The sequence below is a fragment of the Schistocerca gregaria genome, chromosome 1 (assembly GCF_023897955.1).
Source record: "Schistocerca gregaria isolate iqSchGreg1 chromosome 1, iqSchGreg1.2, whole genome shotgun sequence".
Classification (NCBI taxonomy): Eukaryota; Metazoa; Arthropoda; class Insecta; order Orthoptera; family Acrididae; genus Schistocerca; species Schistocerca gregaria.
The window spans coordinates 266,773,115-266,793,677 of record NC_064920.1 but is presented as its reverse complement, the minus strand read 5'-3'; the positions used below and the strand labels follow the sequence as shown (position 1 = coordinate 266,793,677).

Genomic DNA, 20,563 nt, shown 5'->3' with positions numbered 1-20,563 from the left:
TCTGTAAAAGTCAGGACGGATTGTGCCGCTCAGCGGGTGAGCTGGTGCAGAAGCATACAGTGACCTCTGACGCTCAGCCGACGGACTGCTGTAGCAGTTCCGCCTTCCTGGTATTTCTCTGTTTCACTCCGTTAGACGTCTGTGGAAGTTCGACCTATGAGGCATCTAGCGGCTGTGTTCGAAGATCGTATGGTCTGGGAGACGAGTCTTTGGTACTGACAGCTCACTAACGTCTTTCCGTTGCCTAGCGACGGACTGCACTCGAAGAGATAGCAGGAGCCACGTTGCCTCTCACCAAACCTGACGCGCGCATGCCAGAAACGTGTCAGTGTGTTCTCACATGCAACCGGTGCTGTCGTTCCGTCGTTCGCGTTAATAGTTCAGTTCGTAGTTTATTTCGTTTTTGTTGTTGTTAGTGTTTATTTAATTCTGTTTCCTTTTAAATAATGTTAAGTGCAACGAGTGGTGTCAGCCCAACACGCGCAGTGAAACTGAGGGAGAAAAGAGTGCTACACAGTCAGTTTTCGGTGAGGGCCTACTTTAAAAAAGAAAAGGAAAAAGATGTGCTCTTATTTCGTGTTGCTCAGGTTGTTAAGAGGACTGCTGCAGCAATGAAAATAAGCAAGAACAGTTTCGTAACAATAGGGAAGGAACAGAACAGTACAGACTGTGGTGAATGTGGCACAACAAAGCTTCACTCACCAGCAAAGAAGCGGCCAGAGGAAGAAGCAAGTGACAGCTCTGGACCATTTCGTTGTCATATGTATGGCTGTTATAAGAGAACATCCCACTCTACATAAATTACTTGTGTCACTTCAGAAAGACGGTCTTTTGAAGGAAGCTAATTTTCATTACGTACAGTGTTGAAAGACACACGCTTCAGCTGTTCAGTGTTTAACGGAATAAAAATATTGATGGAAACTGCAGATGTAGTCGCATGGCGGTACAGATTCTTATGCAGAATCATGAGAGTGAGATTCGAAAAGATAGTGTAGCTAGATGAAACATGGGTCAATGCCAGCCCTTCATTACGCAAGGAACGCCCGAGGGGACCATGTTGGAAAAGGAGGGAGAATTATTGTTCTACATGCAGGTACATCGACTGGTTTTGTGCCAAACTACTTATTACTATGTCGTTCAAAAAAGCAGTTGGTTACCACGAAGAGATCAACAGTGTGGTTTTTCAAAAGCGGTTCGAAACATCGCGCCTGACGAATCTTACAAGTCCATCAGTGATGTTGTTGGGCAATGCATCGGGGCTTAATTATAATGCAATAATTTTAGTAGCTGTGTGTCCAGTTACGAAGTCTTGTAACCGGTTGGCCCTGACTAGTATTAGTACGCAATCTGACTGCATAAAAGAACAATAAAGAATGAAAGGAAATTTCCGTTAACGCAATTGATTAACTAAGTCCCCTGCAACTATAAAAGCTACGAAACAACAAAGCACAAGTGTAACTGTTCTGTGTGTGGTAGTGTAATTCAACGTACATGTATCTGGCACGGTTCTTCCTCAATACGACAAAATATTTTAAACACCTTTTACAATGAACTAATTGAAAAACCAGAAATACTATAATTGCACATAGAAACCAGAATTGCAAGTTTAATACATGAACAAGAGCCAGATGCTTTGTTAACTGAACCTGTAACCAAGAGGCTTTGTCGTTACGAAAATATGAAATAAACTTTTTTTACCTCCACATATATTTACGAAAAATACACTGTGATCATTGCAACATCTTCCATCTATACATTACACCAACCGAACAGCTTCTACTCTCTCGCCCAACAGAACAACAACTGCACACGACTTGCTCTCAACTAGTACTGCTCTCGACATCCTCTCATCAAGTACTGCCCACGGCCACCTCTGAACTACTACTGCCCCAGTGGAGGCGGCGGAATAATAATCTTTAGCGCAATTTCTGGCGCTGTGACTTCAACAATGCCTGTTATCATTCCGTTGTTCACCATAGGACACCAACTCTGGCAACGAAAACAGAAGACACTATTCAGTGGCTGAAACGACGAAATGTGGATTTCAGAGAAGAAATGAAGAAGGCAGAATTACTCGAATTTTCGGCACAAAGAAACCACAATTTCCAACATATGTAACTGACGAGATTGCCAAAAGGCATGGGCATGATATTGTTTGGCTTCCTCCATACCAATCTCACTTCAGTGCCACTGAAGGGGTATGGGCGCAAATAAAAAATTACATTGCCGCAAATAAAAAATTCGCGATATATGAGGTTGAAAATGTACTTGTAGCAGCTATCAATGAAGTGAGAAGCTAGTCACGGACAGAAACTCTGAACAGTACTGCAAGCGGCGTCTGAGAGGTAGCCAAAAACGAAGACGTTGTGGAAGAATTCGTAGAAAATTTCATTATACTACTGGGGGGGAGTTGTAATAGTTGGAGCAGAAGACAATATTAAATTACAGTAGCATAATCACAACACTCAAGAACGTAAGGAGTGAGCATCCCATCGGCCTATCATTATATCGTGAGTACCATCTTCAGATTATCTGTAAATATAGTGATAAACTATCGAGACGCTCATTGTAGAACAGATCAATATTGCAAATATTCAACAACGGAAACACAAATGGCGTATATTCAACGATTTGAAAAAACAGTTTTCATTAAATTGCGAAGTTTGACAAATAATTTTACAATTTTAATAAACATTTTTGGAACAGTGATTAAAAAACTTTTTTTTAATTTTTGTTTTTAAAATTGTCTTAATCATACCACATATGTTATACCGGTCACGTATGTTCTTATAAAATACGTTGTGTGATTGAGACTGAATTATAAAAACAAAAAATTTTAAATAATTTTACGATATTTCAGCATATTAGATACTAAATAGCTCTTTTCAATTTTTAAACAATGTTGGCTCTTTTGTTGACAGCGTTGGAGCTTATCTTTAATAATGAATGGTATGAGGCGTTATCCACTGCAGCCACAGACGGCCGATTTAAGTTTTCCTGTAGTTGCCCCTTGAACCACTTCGGTAATCTATCATGTTTCATATCCTCATGGTAGTCGTTTGTTTCCCTCGATTTGTGACGAGGAGACAAACAAGTACGAAACCAGATGCAGTTTCAGCATGCAAGACAATAATTCTTGCCCCTCTCCCCACCGGAACACTAGAGCCTCCACATATGACACCACCTGTCCAGACGATTCTGACAGAATGACCGGTGTTCATCCAGGTTTCGTCGAGTAACACAATAGCTTCAAACGGCACTTTAATGACAGTTGTTAAAAATCGACAACGCCACGCTACGCTGTCGCCTCCCTCCCTTATAATTTTCCGCCCATTCATTTTTTACACCGAAAACCGAGGACTCTGACAACCGTTGACAAATACGTTTTGATGCCACCGAATAACTCCGCCTCTAGAAGAGTGACGTAGTGTTTTAATAGCTGGGTGTTCTTTTCTCTCGTATTATTCACATATGTGGCGACGAATAGCATCTTATTGAAAAGAGTCCAAGTTTGCTACACGTGGTCCCGTCCCTCTCTTCTTTCCTGGTGTCCACAGTTTGGATGAATCAGGTTCTTCCCTTTGTGCACAGTACATCTCCTTACAAATTTTGACGACAGTGTTTTCATGTGTCTTCAAGGCGTCAGCAGTTCTTTCGACTACCTTCGTTAGCAGCAACAATGTTGCATCATTGTCTCTCTCTTTCTCGAAATATTCTCCCACCGAGCACACAAACTCAAGTGTCTTACCGCGCAAAATATCGCTGAAGTTTCCATTTACCAGCCATACGTTTCTTGCACCCTTCCACTACAAGCTTTAGACATTCTGTGGCGCAAAATAAACTCGACTCACAGAGAAATGAAGAACATAACAAAACGTACTACAAGTGTTTACGTTACCGCTCGCGATCATCGTATACAGCCGGCTACAGTAGCTGCTACCTGCTGCAGTAGCACAGTGATTTGACGACGGTGAACAGAACAAGATAAGCTGCCAAGCGAGTTCGCTGATTGGCTGTTGCTGTGGTAGCAGCCCTGTGAACAGCTAGACGTCAGTCACTTCGTTACTCTGATCCACGTATGGTGGGCGACACTGGGGTTTGAATTCTGTCCTCGATGAATCACTGGGGAGCGAACTAATTGTGTTCTGCTGAACTATCTGCTCTTTTTTATTATATTGTCAAATTGTTACTTTATTTTTCAATTGAAAGCAGCACTGGGAGACCTAATAAACTGTTTCTGCTACGAATGATGTTCAATTTTTTCTCATTGTCCGATGTTTCTGCTACCCAACCAAACACTGACGGCTGGCCTGGTGTTACTTCCTACGTTTTAGAACAATTTAATTAGACGAGAAATGTAGCCTCTTATCTAATTCGCAATGTAAACGTTGCCTAGTGACATGTTATCTCCAAAGTACCATCGCCAGTCAACGTTTAAATGTTGTAACTTGTGTTGTACAGGCGATACACAGCATTTAATTATCAGCATGTTTTAAACCTAATCGACAGTCGCTGTATTATCGAGAAAGTTTAGAAAAACTTAATTCTAATCCTAGAGACAGTCAAATTCGTCACTAGCCCAACAAACAGTAGGGAATAGATCACAGAACAAACGATAGTTCTCAAAACTACAAAACATGTGACAATGTCCATTTTATATTGTGACGAAAAAATCTGCCCGTAAGTCTAAAGTAGAACAGTCCGCTGATCAGTACCTGCTTTATGGCTTTTGCGATACTGCTGATAGATAGCCATAAGAATATTGAATATGGCCCGTGTACAAAGTATTGGTGCGAGCCATCCTAAAATATTGTGAGACTCATACAGAATAGGTCTCAAAGTAATACTGAACATATACAAAAAACTCGCTTCCCGCGCTCGGGTTCCCGGGTTCGATTCCCGGCAGGGTCAGGGATTTTCTCTGCCTCGTGATGACTGGGTGTTGTGTGATGTCCTTAGGTTAGTTAGGTTTAAGTAGTTTTAAGTTCTAGGGGACTGATGACCATAGATGTTAAGTCCCATAGTGCTCAGAGCCATTTGAACCATTATACAAAGAAGTGCAACTCTAATGGTGACAGGTTTGATTTACTAGCGGTAGAGTATCAGCGAAATGCTGTGAAATCTGTACTGATAGACGCTTGAAAATAGACGTCACCTTTGCTACAAAAGCCTACCGTACTTCGAACTTCCAAGTCAGTGTTGTAGTAATATACTACAACCTCCTCCATGTCGCTCTCGTAGTAACCGCCAAGACAAGGCTAGACTAACCACAGCGAGCACAGATTCATGCAGCCATTCCTCTCGTGTTCCATATGCGAATGGAATGAGAAAAAATCCCAATATGTGATACAATGAGATTCAGTATGTTACTCATCATCATCACCTGTAGTTGTATACATCGAAATAATCAGCAACTAGTTCCAAAAAGAAATTTTATTTCCTTAACCGATTACAGGCACTTAGTACCCTTCTTCAGAAGGTTGTGGTTGGGAGCTCCAACGTTAGGCGCGTAATCGGGCTCCTTAGGAACATGGCTGCCAAGGAGGGGAAGGAATTCAGTGAGCACTCCGTGTGCATACCGGAGGGAGTCATTCCGGATGTGGAAGGGATGCTTCTGGAAGAGTACAGGGTGCAGCCAACTGCAGGTGGTGGCTCATGTCGGTATCAGTGACGTGTGTCGCTTTGGAGCTGAGGAGATTCTCTCTGGTTTCGGGTGGCCAGTGGAATTGGTAAAGACTGCCAGTCTTTCCAGCGACATTAAGGCGGAATTCACCATCTGCAGCATCATCGATAGAACCATCTGTGGTCCTTTAGTGCAGGGCCGAGTGGAGGGTCTGAATCAGAGACTCAGGCGGTTCTGTGACCGTGCAGGCTGCAGATTCCTTTACTTGTGCCATCGGGTGGTGTGTTTCCGGGTTCCGCTTAATAGGTCAGGAGTCTACTACACACAGGAAGCGGTTACATGGGTAGCGCGATCTGTGTAGAAGGGACTGGGCGGTTTTTTAGGTTACAGGGTCTCAGGAAACCACAGAAAAGGCCCCTGTGTAAAAGGGAAAAGGTAAAACGCAGTAAGTTAGTTGTACAAACGATCGATATTGTAGTTGTAAATTGTCGTAGCTATGTTGGGAAAGAACCAGAGCTCCAATCCCTAATACAAAGCACTCAATCTCAAATAGTTATAGGTACGGAAAGCTGGCTAATGCCGTTATTAAGTTCATCCGAAATTTTTTCAAAGGATCTAACAGTGTTCAGAAACGACTGATTAAATAGAGTTGGTGATGGAGTATTTATTGCTGTCAGAAGTAGTTTGCCTTGAGCAGACATAGACTCAGATCACAACGTAGTAGTGATGAACAGTAGGCTGAAGTTTAAGACATCAGTCAGGCAGAGTCATTACGCAAAGAAGTGGGATGCGAAAAGACTAAGGAATGAAGAGATAATGAATAGCTCAGTAGGCAGTACAGTTGAAGGGGAATGGACATCTCTAAAGAGGGCCATCACAGAAGTTGGGAAGGAAGGTACAAAGAAGGTAACTGCGAAGAAACCATGACTAGCAGAAGAAATACTTCAATTGATCGATGAAGGGAGGAAGCACAAAAATGTTCCGGAAACTCAGGGATTCAGAAATACAAGTCGCTGAGGAATGAAATAAATAGGGACTGCATGGAGGCTAAGACGACATGGCTGCAACAAAAATGTGAAGACATCTAAAAATAAATGATTGTTGGAAGGACTGACTCAGTTCACAGGAAAGTCAAAACAGCCTTCTGTGAGATTAAAAGCCAGGGTGATAACATTAAGAGTGCAACGGTAATTCCGCTGTGAAATGCAGAGGAGAGAGAAGGGGAATATACAATATGTACAAGAGCCAAGAGGGAATAAAAGAGTGCACGACCAACAACGAAGTGCTCGTATTAAAAAAGGTGTAAGACATGGATGTAGACTTTCGCCCCTACTGTTCAGTCTGTACATCGAGGAAGCAATAATGGAAATAAAAGAGAGGTTCAGGAGTCAAATTAAAATTCAAGGTGAAATGATATCAATGACACGATTCCCTGATGACATTGCTATCCTGAGTGAAAGTGAGGAAGAATTACATGATCTGCTGAACGGAATGAACAGTCTAATGAGTACAGAGTACGGTTTGAGAGTAAATCGGAGAAAGACGAAGGTCATGAGAAGTAGTAGAAATGAGAACAGCGAGAAACTTAACATCAGGATTGATGGTCACGAAGTCAATGAAGTTAAGGAATTCTGCTACCTAGGCAGCAAAATAACCAATGACGGACGGAGCAAGGAGGACATTAAAAGGAGACTAGCAATGACAAAAAGGGCATTCCTGAGCAAGAGAAGTATTCTAATATCCAACATGAGCCTTGAGGAAGAGTTTCTGAGAATGTACGTCTGGAGTAAAGCACTGTGTGTTAGTGAAACATGCACTGTGGGAAAACCGAAACAGAAGAGAATGGAAGGATTTGAGATGTGGTGGTGCTACAGACGAATGTTGGAATTTAGGTGGACTGATAAGGTAAGGAATGAATAGATTATGGGCAGAATCGCAGAGGGGAGGAATAAGTGGAAAGCACTGATAAAGAGAAGGGACAGGATGATAGGACATCTGTTAAGACATCAGGGAAAGATTCTCATGGTACTACAGGGAGCTGTAGAGGACAAAAACTGAAGAGGAAGACAGAGATTGGAATACATCCGCAAATAATTAAGGACGTAGGTTGCAAGTGCTACTCTGAAATGAAGAGGTTGAGACAGGAGAAGAATTCGTGGCGTGCCGCATCAAATCAGTCAGACGCTGACGACCACAAAAAAAAAAAATTGAAAAGAAAAGAATGGTTGAACCTATACAAAGCAGTAACTCCCATTACAAAGATTTACGCGCATCCACAAAAGATAATGTTATGCGTCTAGTCCAACAGAGACGGTGTTCAGTAGCCGATTTCCGATGTTGTGTACTACGAATTATTTTCCCGAGGTGCAACCATCATTGCTGACATTTATTGTCAACAACAGAGACATCTTGTAGACGCAGACCACGAACAACAACCAAGAGGACTGCGTGGATTGATGAAACCTACGATAAGGCACGCCCGCGTTCTGCTAGACTGAGAAAAAAACACTATACTGGAGTTGGGTTGGGGAATCGTTCCGCAGCCACCCTATTCGCCTGATCTTGCGCCCTCATATTTTCTCCATTTCCATTCTCTATCGAAAAACCTTCAGCTAACTTCGTTTCCGGATGGAAATGCAGTCCGCACATTGCTCGACGCGTTCTTCGCCTCAAAATAACATGATCTCTACAGTCGCGCAATCTAAAATTTACCTCAGGGTTGGCAGACTGTTTTAAATAGTGAAGAAGACTAAATTCTGTGTATCTGTGCTATTTATAAAACATGTGGAAAAACGCTATGAACTTATGCACTAATCCAATATAAATAAGGCAATAGACAACATCGGCAATTCCATGATGATGTACACAGTGAAGTCACGACACTAGAAAACTGTAGCTAAATGCAGGGAGACATGTAGAGAATCGACGCTTTGTTACAGGAGTGCCAATTAACCCTCAACATAAACTAATGTAACGTATTATGTATATACTGATCGGAAAGCACGAAACTGTATGGTTACACGATTGCAGAACAATGACTGGAAGCAGTTACATCAATAAAATATCTAGTAGTATGAGTACGGAAGGATTTAAAGTGGAACGATCACATAAAACTAATGGCAGGAAAGGCAGATGCCAGACAGATTCATTGGAAGAATCCTCAGCACATGTAGTCTGTTAGCAAAGGAGGTATCTCACAAAACCCTCGTTTAATCAGTGTTTGAACATTGTTCGTCAATAAGGGATCGGTACCAGCTAGGATTGATGGATGAAATAGAGAAGATCCAAACAAGAGCAGAATTTTTCGTTATAGGTTCAGCTAGTACCCACGAAGCGTCATAGACAAGATCAACCATATCCAATGGCAGACGCTAAAAGAGAGGCGTTCTGTTTCACTGTGTGATTTACTGTTAAAGTTCCGAGAGCGCATTTCCTATGAGAGTTAATGCTGCGTACTACATGTGTCTAGCGAAAAGGCTATGAAGATAAAATCAGCCCACATGGTGGCCTACTGGCAATTGTTCTTCCCGCGTACTATTCGCGACTGAAACAGGAAAGGGGGGAAATGACTGTGGTACACAAAGCACCCTCCGCCACACACCACAAGGTAGCTAACATAGTATAGATGTAGATGTTTTCTTTTCTCTTAATGAAAACCGTATGCTCTCGTTTGTGTATTATAACCAGGCTCTGCTACAAAGTGACTGCTAGGAGGAAACTGCACCGCTGACCTCGAAAACGTAGCAGCACCAAGGATCGAAGATATCACAGCCAAATTGATTCTGGAGATAATATGTTGTACAAAGATCACAGGACTGAAAATGCAAACCCATGTGAAGTGAGGGAAGATGATGAAATCAGTAGTCAGTGGTACAACCGTTGCTGGCTATAACCGACGTTACACTATTCGCCATTGAATCAAATGCACTCCGTCATCAGGCCACAAGTGGCCCATCGGGAACATCCGACCTCCGTGTCATCCTCAGTTGAGGATGCGTATAGGAGGGGAGTGTGGTCAGCACACCGCTCTCCCGGTCGTTACGATGGTTTTCTTTGACCGGAGCCGCTACTATTCGGTCGAATAGCTCCTCAATTAGCACCACGAGGCTGAGTGCACCCCGAAAAATGGCAACAGCACATGGCGGCCCGGATGGTGACCCATCCAAGTGCCGGCCACGCCCAACAGCGCTTAACTTCGGTGTTCGGACGGGAACCGGTGTATCCACTGCGGCAAGACCGTTGCCCCATTGAATCAAAGACATCTGGAAAAGCTGTAGCGGTATAGCCGTATTGAGGTATAGCAGCCCATTCTGCTTCTAGATATTACCAAAGTTCATCTGGTGTAGCGGTGGATGGAGTATCCCGGGCCAGTGCGAGGTAAGGGAAACAGGAGGCCAAGGCAGCAATGCAATCCGATGGCTGACGAAGAGTCAGTTGCGTGGCACGTGTGGTCGCGCATTATCCTGTTGCAAATATGGTAGTCCATAACGTCCATTGGTATGGGAGGACAACAGAGATGTAACATTGTCTCGTTAGTATACCGACAATGTATACTAGGGGAAGAGGGTGTAGAATCCAGTACTATAATTTCATTATTTTTTCTCATTTAAACTACTGGCCATTAAAATTACTACACGAAGAAGAAATGCAGATGATAAATGGGTATTCATTGGACAAGTATATTATACTACAACTGACATGTGATTACATTTTCACGCAATTTGGGTGCATAGATCCTGAGAAATCAGTACCCAGAACAACCACCTCTGTCCGTAATAACGGCCTTGATACGCCTGGACAGTAAGTCAAACAGAGCTTGGATGGCGTGTAGAGGTACAGCTGCCCCTGCAGCTTCAACACTATATCACAGTTCATCAAGAGTAGTGACTGGCGTATTGTGACGAGCCAATTGCTCGGCCACCATGGAGCAGACGTTTTCAATTGGTGAGAGATCTGGAGAATGTGCTGGCCAGGGAATCAGTCGAACATTCCCTGTATCCAGAAAGGCCCGTACACGACCTGCAACATGCTTTATCCATCTGAAATGTAGGGTTTCGCAGGGATCGAATGAAGGGTAGAGCCACGGGTCGTAACACATCTGAAATGTAACGTCCACTGTTCAAAGTGCCGTCAATGCGAACAAGAGGTGACCGAGACGTGTAACCAATGGCACCCAATACCATCACGCCGGGTGATACTCTAGTATGGCGATGACGAATACACGCTTCCATGGAGGAATTTCGTCACGGCCCTATGTTCCAGACGGAACAGGAACTACACTACTGTCCATTAAAATTGCTATACCACGAAGATGACGTGCTACAGACGCGAAATGTAACCGACAGGAAGAAGGTGCAGTGACATGCAAATGATTAGTTTTCAGAGAATTCACACAAGGTTGGCGCCGTTGGTGACACCTACAACGTGCTGACATGAGGAAAGTTTCAAACCGATTTCTCATACACAACAGCAGTTGATCGTTGTTGCCTGGTGAAACGTTGAGATGCCTCGTGTAAGGACGAGAAATGCGTACCATCATGTTTCCAACTTTGATAAACGTCGGATTGAAGCCTATCACGATTGCGGTTTATCATATCGCGAGATTAATACTCGCGTTGGTCGAGGTCCAATGACTGTTAGCAGAATATGGAATCGGTGGGTTAAGGAGGGTAATACGAAACGCCGTGCTGGATCCCAACGGCTTAGCAGTAGAGATGACAGGAATCTTATCCGCATGGCTGTAACGGATCGTGCAGCTATTTCTCGATCCCTGAGTCAACAGATGGGGACTTTTGCAAGACAACAACCATCCGCACAAACAGTTCGACGACGTTTGCAGCAGCATGGACTATCAGCTCGGAGATCGTGGCTGCAGTTACCTTTGACGCTGCATCACAGACAGGAGCGCCTCCGATGGTGTACTCAACGACGAACCTGGGTGCACGAATGGCAAAACGTCATTTTTTCGGATGAATCCAGGTTCTGTTTACAGCGTCATGATGGTCGCATCCCGTGTATGGCGACATCACGGTGGAAGAGTGTATTCGTCATCGCCATTCTGGCGTATCACCCGGCGTGATGGAATGGGGTGCCATTGGTTACACTTCTCGGTCACCTCTTGTTCGCATTGACGGCACTTTGAACAGTGGACGTTACATTTCAGATGTGTTACGACCCGTGGGTCTACCCTTCATTCGATCCCTGCGAAACACTACATTTCAGCAGGATAATGCACGATCGCATGTTGCAGGTCGTGTACGGGCCTTTCTGGATTTAGGAAATGTTCGACTGCTTCCCTGGCCAGCACATTCTCCACATCTCTCAGCAATTGAAAACGTCTCGTCAATGGCGGCCGAGCAACTGGCTCGTCACAATACGCCAGTCACTACTCTTGATGAACTGTGGTATCGTGTTGAAGCTGCAGGGGCAGCTGTACCTGTACACGCCATCCAAGCTCTGTTTGACTCAATGTCCAGGCCTATGAAGGCCGTTATTACGGACAGAGGTGGTTGTTCTGGGTACTGATTTCTCAGGATCAATGCACCCAAATTGCGTGAAAATGTAATCACATGTCAGTTGTAGTATAATATATTTGTCCAATGAATACCCGTTTATCATCTGCATTTCTTCTTGGTGTAGCAATTTTAATGGCCAGTAGTGTATGTGCCCTGATGTACCGTATATGCTCAGTAAGTAAAATCTGGTAGCTTGTTATCCTTCATCCGGTTGTAATTTCAAAGGTGAGCAGTGTACAACCCGCAAAGACGACGGCGCTGTCGTCAGTTTCTGCGTCGGTGTTACGGAATTCACAAGATTCGCGCAAGACTCTTCAGGCCGCAGAGACGGCAGCGCCGTGTTTCAGGTTTAAATGTTAAAGCGGCCAGCTCTTGTCCGCCTTGCCCCGCAGCCGGGGGAGGAGGACACGCGCTCAATATTTGATGGGCCGCGGTGGCTGCGGCCCTAGCTCCGTGCTATCCAGCAGCCGGTATCCGGTAGCCGGCAGCCGAGGGGTGGGGGGCGGCAGAAAGGGCGTCACCGGACTCCACATCGGTGGGCAGTCGTGTGAACGAGCTGTTGAAGGAATCGAGATCAGCTGCCTGTTTATTCATCATTTATCTACTTTGTCTGGGAACGAATTTCAAAATCTTGAGGCAGCTGTGCTTTCAGTTGTTTGGGCTAACTCTGCACGGCGGCGAGGTCATTACCATCAACACACTGATATTTGGGGGGTAACAACCAACTGATTAAACAGTAAAATAAACCGTCACAAAAGCACAGTAAAACCAAACTAGATAAATAGTTCAATACGGTAAAGCACACAGTAAGGTGATCAAAAATACGTAAAGATCTCCAAACAAAACAGATTTTTTAAAATCGCTGATAGATCAAGTGTGAAGAGTGCACTAAGTGTTTCCTCCTGATTGTACTGATGGTAGTTGGGAAGAGAGAAAAAAAGTTACTCCTTTTACACTTATGTCATTAACCAATATACACCCAGTCCATGGGTTACTGACCTCTTGACCAAACCAAGTGCAGTCTTAAAACAAAACTGACGTAGGGGAGAGCTGCGCAAAGCGGTCACGTTAAGGTGTTCCTATTTTTTTAAACTGAATGACAATATTCGAAAATGCGTGGAAATGATCGATTATATTCTGCAACTATTGGTATAATATATAACAGTTACATATATGAAGTCTTCACGGGTTGTCATCCGAGTAGCATAGTCGTCTCGTAGCAACGTTTCGATGGAATGCGTGTCCATCATCTTCAGGCGAGATAGAGACGCATTCTATCTAAACGTTGCTACAAGACGACGATGCTACTCGGATGACAATCCGTGAAGACTTCATATACGAAATTCGCCGAGAAGGCCTGTACTCTCATTTAATAGTTTATCAATTTTTGACCAAATTAAGCACTTTAAACAATTCGATTTTACACAAACTAAGGAACAAAAGCTGTTTTAACAAATACCTAATTAAATTTTATTGCGAAACATAATTTCAATCATACTTTTTATAAATAAAATTCGAAATCTGTTTCTCAACTCGTGTACAGAGTTCAAAAGCCCAGAGGGAGCACAACTGATACTTAATCCGCTGCTCTTTTGGGCGTCAATTTGAAAATTTTTCTTCACAGTACATGCACTCCGTGTCTTCTTCGTTGTCATCAACAATAGCTCTTCTAGGATTGGGTTTCCTGCTCTTCGATGTATTCTTGTTAGTGCCATTCTTCTCTGCGGCTGCTTTCTGTTTTTCCTTCTTTTAAATTTCTTCTCCTTCTCTTTCTTTCTTTGACCCTTATGGGGCATTGTTATAAGGACTTGCTCAGAGTATCGCCGCGAAGCCCTTCTTCCGGCCGCTACTTTTACGTTTTTTCCACCACACAAAGTGGCCAGAAACCATCACCGAGACAGCCACTTTGCCCTTATTGATGCTTTTACACAAATCTGTATACCCTCTAACAGTATAACCGAAATTTCAGTAACTAAAGTAGGATTAGGTAGTCAAAACATTACACTTTCGACACAATTTCACTACAAGTCACATTCCCTTCCCAGAGCAAATACATAAACTGACCAGTTACCTTACATCAAGATAGCTAACGGCCACACAAGTTATTAATAACCCTCTGTAGCGGCTCAGAAAACAGGTTTGACCTCATGGGCTGAGTGGTCCCTCCAGCGAGAACAAACTATTTCCCTCGCCATGGCAGCACCCTATAGCCCCCGGGACCCCAATGGCCATTTGCCTGCCATGACAACTTTGACTGGCTCTCCTCTACATGTTCGTGTGTTTCCCTCATGATTAAACAAACTTTCATCAGTAATGGAGGACAGATGTATCAACCTGAGATAAGTAACCGCAGCCCGGAAGCACGAAAGTCGCAACAAGCTATTAATTCAAACGTCTTGTGGGATATCTTCGCCAGAGCAGTACGAGAACCTATGAACCGTTTCCAGAATGAGCACTTGACTCTAGCTCGGAGTGAGTATTGGCAGACTGGTACTCGAAACCGGTGACTTGTCTTTAACGAGCAGTGTTCTTACTAACTGATCTATCGAAGGCCATTCTTGACACACCTTAACCCCTCCCCCAGCCCAGCCGCACTCCCGTCGGCATCTCTCGCCCACTTTACAAATACACAGAAGTCCTCGAGGATACCCTGCAGAACCATCACGCTTGGAATCAAACATTCTGTATTTAAATCCCTTATCCACCCATTAGGGAGCAAGATCTGAGGTTTTAGTTCCAGTCAAGCATACAGTTTTAATCTGCCAGAAAGTTTCAAAACAGCACACGCTCAGCCCCAAAAATTCATTCTTGAAACAATCCCATGGGCTACAGCTAAACCATTTTTACCCATATCCTTTCTTGCAGTGCTAGTCCAGCAAAAAATGGTAGAGAACCTCTGTGGAATTTCGATATTAGAAGACATCTACTGACGAATTTCCAGCTCTATGGAGGACACTAATAAACAATCAAATGTGCGGCCAGCATACCTTTTCTAGGTAAAACTTTTCGAAAGATGACAAGCCTCCTTAGGACATGAAAGACTCAAACAACAAACTCAATAGCAAGTAGTTCACATCTTAAACAATAAAACAGAGAAATTCTCATATCGAAGAATATACAACATAAAATTTGATCAGGCTGCTAAGCAGGACAGACTGGTAGGATGAACACATCAACTGTTATGTATATAAAGCATTTATAAATTCAGCGATAGCAGTACACTTAGAAAACAATGGCTACTCATATTTGAAGATACAAAACAATGGATACTCAATTTGAAGATACTCTGTCAGTTCCAGAAATCATACGCAGTGGGCTTAACGTAGGTACTGGAAGCTTTTGTACAATACAAAATTACAGGAGTGAAAATTCTCAGTGTCAAGCTAGATAGAGACACTTTTTTAAGGTGTTTCACCTGTATAAAATACCTGTAGTCTATCCACAAGTACGTTCATTCCTACAAACACTGCACTCATAATTTGCCACAAACTTGTATAAAAGTAGAATCTAAAGCATAATTGACAAATTTAATTGGTGTTACTGATTCAAGGTACACATGCAAAATGTGTAAATAATGTAATTCACGAAAACTCCAAACTCATTGGGAAGCAATTCTGAAGTAATATCTTTATAGGATGTTTTGATTTCACGTAAAAAATGAGTCAACTATTTTCTAACATTAGCGTGTAAAAACTTACAAGATATATATTTTCCGACTGGAGCAAAACTATTAAAAGGCGACAGCGGGTAAAAAACGCAGAATGAAACACACACACAAACATACACACACATAGTCACACACTGAGAGAGAGAGAGAACTTACGAAGGTGGGCTTGGGTTGTTGTGTGGGAGAAGACCAGACAGCGAGGTCATCGGTCTCATCTGATTAGGGAAGGACGGGAAAGGAAGTCGGCCGTACCCTCCCGAATGCGAGTCCAGTGTGCTAACCACTGCGCCACCTCGCTCTGTACGAAGGTGGTTTGATACATCTGGTACATAAAGTAAGAAAAAAATGTTTGTTTCGTAAATAACGCGCCTTACTTCTCGGCACAGTCTTCTTTCAGGGCTTCAGGGCCTCTGCCCAGCGGGTGTAACGGTCTGAAATTGTATGTATCGCCATCGCCATCGCCATCGCAAGATGGCAATGGACCAAAGATGTCGATGTAGACGTGACTGAAACGGGCTGTTGTGATCGGTAAGTTCCCTGTCGTGCTTACATATAGCGATGTATGTTTCTGGGTTGGGATTTGAGACAACACCGCGCCCATTCAAGGCAGTATTTCTGTATACCCAGCCACACGGAACGGTTCGTCACTAGGCGGATTGTCGATCGAATGGCAAAAGTCGTGTAGCATACTGAGGACGTCAATTCTGAAGGCAACTGGTAGGAACAGCCGCGGTTTCGACGTGGTTTTGTCGCAATATAGCTTGACATCGCTGCCTGGAATTTCGATGAGTTGCACATCCAACGCCGATGATCCTGCCGATAACAGTCTACATCTACAGCTACATGGATACACTGCAAATCACATTTAAGTGCCTAGCAGAGGGTTCATAGAACCACATTCACAACTCTCTATTATTCCAATCTCGTATAGCGCGCGGAAAGAACGAACACCTATATTTTTCCGTATGAGCTCGGATTTCCCTTATTTTATCTCCCTATATAGGCCGATGTCAACCAAACATTTTCGCATTCGGAAGAGAACGTTGGTGATTGTAATTTCTTGAGTAGATTCCGCGAACGAAGAACGTCTTTCCTTCAATGATGTCCAGCCCAAATCCTGTATCTTTTCAGTGACACTCTCTCCTATATTTCTCGATAATACAAAACGTGCTGAAGTGTTCTAAAAGAGGACGGACAAGCGTAGTTTAGGCAGTCCCCTCAGTAGATCTGTTACATTTTCCAAGTGTCCTTCCAATAAAACGCAGTCTTTGGTTGGCCTTCCTCACAACATTTTCTGTGTGTGCCTTCCAATTTAAGTTGTTCGTAATTGTAATTCCTAGGTATTTAGTTGGATCTACGGCCTTTATATTTGATTGATTTATCGTGTAACCTCACACTTTTCGTTATTTAGGACCAACTGCCAATTTTCACACCATTCAGTTAACCTTCCTAAATCGCTTAGCAATTTGTTTTGATCTTCTGTTGACTTTACTAATCGATAAACGACAGCGTCATCAGCAAACAACCTAAGACAGCTGCTCAGATTATCTCCTAAATCGTTTAAATTGATAAGGAACAGCAAAGGGCCTATAACACTACCTTGGGGAACTCCAGAAATCACTTCTGTTTTACTCGATGACTTTCCGTAAGTTACTACGAACTGTGACGCCTCTGATATGAAATCACAAATCCATTCACGTAACTGAGATGATATTCGATAATCGTGCAATTTCACTGCAAACAGCTTGTGTTGTACAATGTCAAAAGCCTTCCCGAAACCCAGAAATACGGAATCAATCTCAAATCCCTTGTCAATAGCACTCAGCACTTCATGCGAATAAGTAGTTAGTTGTGTTTCACAAGGACGATGTTTTCTAAATCTATGTTGACTGTGTGTCAATAGACTGTTTTCTTCGAGGTAATTCATAACGTTCAACACAATATATGTTCCAAAATCCTGCTGCAAATCGACGTTAATGTTATGGACCTGTAATTTAGTGGATTACTCTTGCTACTTTTCTTGAATATTGGTGTGACCTGTGCAACTTTCCAGTCTTTGGGTACGGATCTTTCGTATATGATTGTTAAGTATGGAGCTAATGCATCAGCATGCTCTGAAAGGAGTCTTATTGGTATACAGTCTGGACCAAAAGACTTGCTTTTATTAAGTGAGATAAGTTGTTTCGCTACTCCGAGGATATTTACTTCTATATTACTCATGTTGGCAACTGTTCTTGGTTAGAATTCTGGAACATACTTCGTTTTCTTTTCTGAAGGAATTTCGGAAGACGGTGTTTAGTAACTCTGCTTTGGTAGCACTGTCTTCGATAACATCTCCATTGCTATGGCGCAGAGAGGGCATTGATTGTTTCTTGCCGCTAACATACTTCACAATCGGCCAGAATCTCTTTGGATTTTCTGCCAGGTTTCGAGACAAAGTTTCGTTGTGGAAACTATTATAAGCATCTCGCATTGAAGTCCGCTCTAAATTTCGAGCTTCGTAAAAGACCGCCAATCTTGAGAATTTTGCGTCTGCTTAAATTTGCCACGTTTGTTTCGTTATTTCTGCAACAGTGTCCTGACCCGTTTTATGTACTAAAGAGGATCAGCTCTGGCGTTTGTTAATTTATTTGGTATAAATCCCTCAACTGCTGTCGATATTATTTAAGCCACATCTGGTCTACTGCGCTGTTAATTTGGAATGAGTGGAGACTGCCTGTTAGGAAGGCGTCAAATGAATTTTTATCTGCTTTTTTGAATAGGTATATTTTTCGTTTATTTTTGGAGCATTTCGGGGTTAGAATATTCAGTCTCGCTACGACAGCCCCTTGTTCACTAATCCCTGTGTCCGTTTTGATGTTCGTTACTAACTCAGGTTTATTTGTGGCTAAGAGGTCAAGTGTGTTTTCACAACCGTTTATTACTCGCGTGGGCTAATGAACTAACTGCTCGAAATAATTTTCAGAGAATGCGTTTAGCACAATTTCTGTTGTTGTTTTGTGCATACTTAAATTAAACATTTATTTTCGTCAAGATACAGAGGGTAAATTAAGTCACCACCAACTATAACCTATGAGTCGGGTACGTGTTTGAAATCAAACTAAAGTTCTCTTTAAACCTTTCAGCAGTTGAATCATCTTGTGACGTTTCCGGGCCAGACATTTGTAAAATCTGTGTAATATACGCAAAATACACTTATCTGCGTTCCTATATTTAATTTCCGTATGAACAGTTATTGATTATGTGGATTGTGTATGAAAGCAATAATCATTTTGCATTTTTATGTTTGTATAATATTATGTATGTCAATTTTGCAAATAACGTCTGTGGTCGGCGAGTGTGGAAACCGACGCAGACAATGATAATTAAAAATTAAAAAAAGATATATATTAGAAAATTAAATTGCTTGTAAATAGTGGAGGCTTAGACATTTCTGTCTCTCACGTAGACGTGAATGTTGTAAGAGCCTGTGACGCTCTCTCCAACTCTTAGTTCACTTTCATTTGTTTTTTGATCGAGGAAGACGCCATTGGGCACTGATGTTTAAAAAAAGGTGTGTACTTTGAATTTTATGTTAATTCTGAATATAGAAATTGTTAGAAATACTTGTAATAATTTGTAGCCCGCTTGCTCAGTATTTCATCCTACATTTCTAGCCCTTTTCAGCGAATTTAGCATTTTGTATAGCGCAGTGCTGCGCCGCGATCGCGGGAGCCGCTGCCGCGGCAAATTCATACTATAATTGAATTAAAGCAGTTTTACCGCAACTAAGCGGGCAGGTAATTGTTCACTGAAATTATTTCGTTCAGCTTCCCGGAGACCACACAGGAGAATTGCAGATTTTATTACGTCTTTTTCAGGTGGACATAGGCAACTGCTAGTACAATATCATTTACGTAAATAATTTACATAAATCAGAGAGTTAAAAATTTACTTATGTGAGATCAAAGACTGCTACGTTGAAATATGGTCTGGCTAGTAATATAAGGAATATTTTTATTTTTAGTTTAAATGCTCTCGTGTTAGCCGTGGCAATCAATAGTGTTCAAATATTAAAAAAATCCATTGCAGCTTTTATATTTGGCAAACATTGCATACTGTAACTTCTGTGCGTGTCATAAGAGTAATTTTCAGCGCATTTCAAAGACTAAAGTAGAGAAAGACATGTTTTATTTCGTAATCAGTTACAGTAGTGATACAGTGTTTCATTTCTAACAAGCCAGATCAGAGTTATAAGAACATAGTTTTTCAAATTAACGATCATGCATTCACAGCAGGAAATCTTTTAGTGTTGTGCGTATCCCCACATAATAGATTAGAGTGCACAAAGTTAAATTTTCAATTACAGAGACCAGTAGTGAAACCTGCATTTTAGCTTGTTCAATCCATGATTTTATTACTACCAAGCAAATGAATAACATTTTTTACATTCAGTTAAACTCTATATAAAATCAAAGTGCACGGGGATACGTAAAAATCTGAATTGGGAATTCGTTAAAGTATCCAATTATTATTTTATTCCGGCTGCCAACAATGACTTCTGCCCATACTAATTCACAGGTACTGTCTACTTCAATTTCGCGACAAGATTCTATTAGCAACAAACACGCTGCAGCCAACCGTGTTTAGTCTAGCCTTTCGGAACACCGTAAGATTCTTCGCAAAAATTTCGTCTGAGCTTATCTCCGCTACCCGTGCAGCCGCCTCCTGGGTATAGTGGACACCTGACCTATTCAGCGGAACCTGAAACCTAACCAC

General features: G+C 42.4%; 1 pseudogene; it reads right to left on the bottom strand.

Moving 5' to 3' along the window:
• Positions 1-9,749: 9,749 nt before the first annotated feature.
• Positions 9,750-9,867, bottom strand: LOC126287404 (5S ribosomal RNA; annotated as a pseudogene).
• Between the last annotated feature and the right edge of the window lie 10,696 nt (positions 9,868-20,563).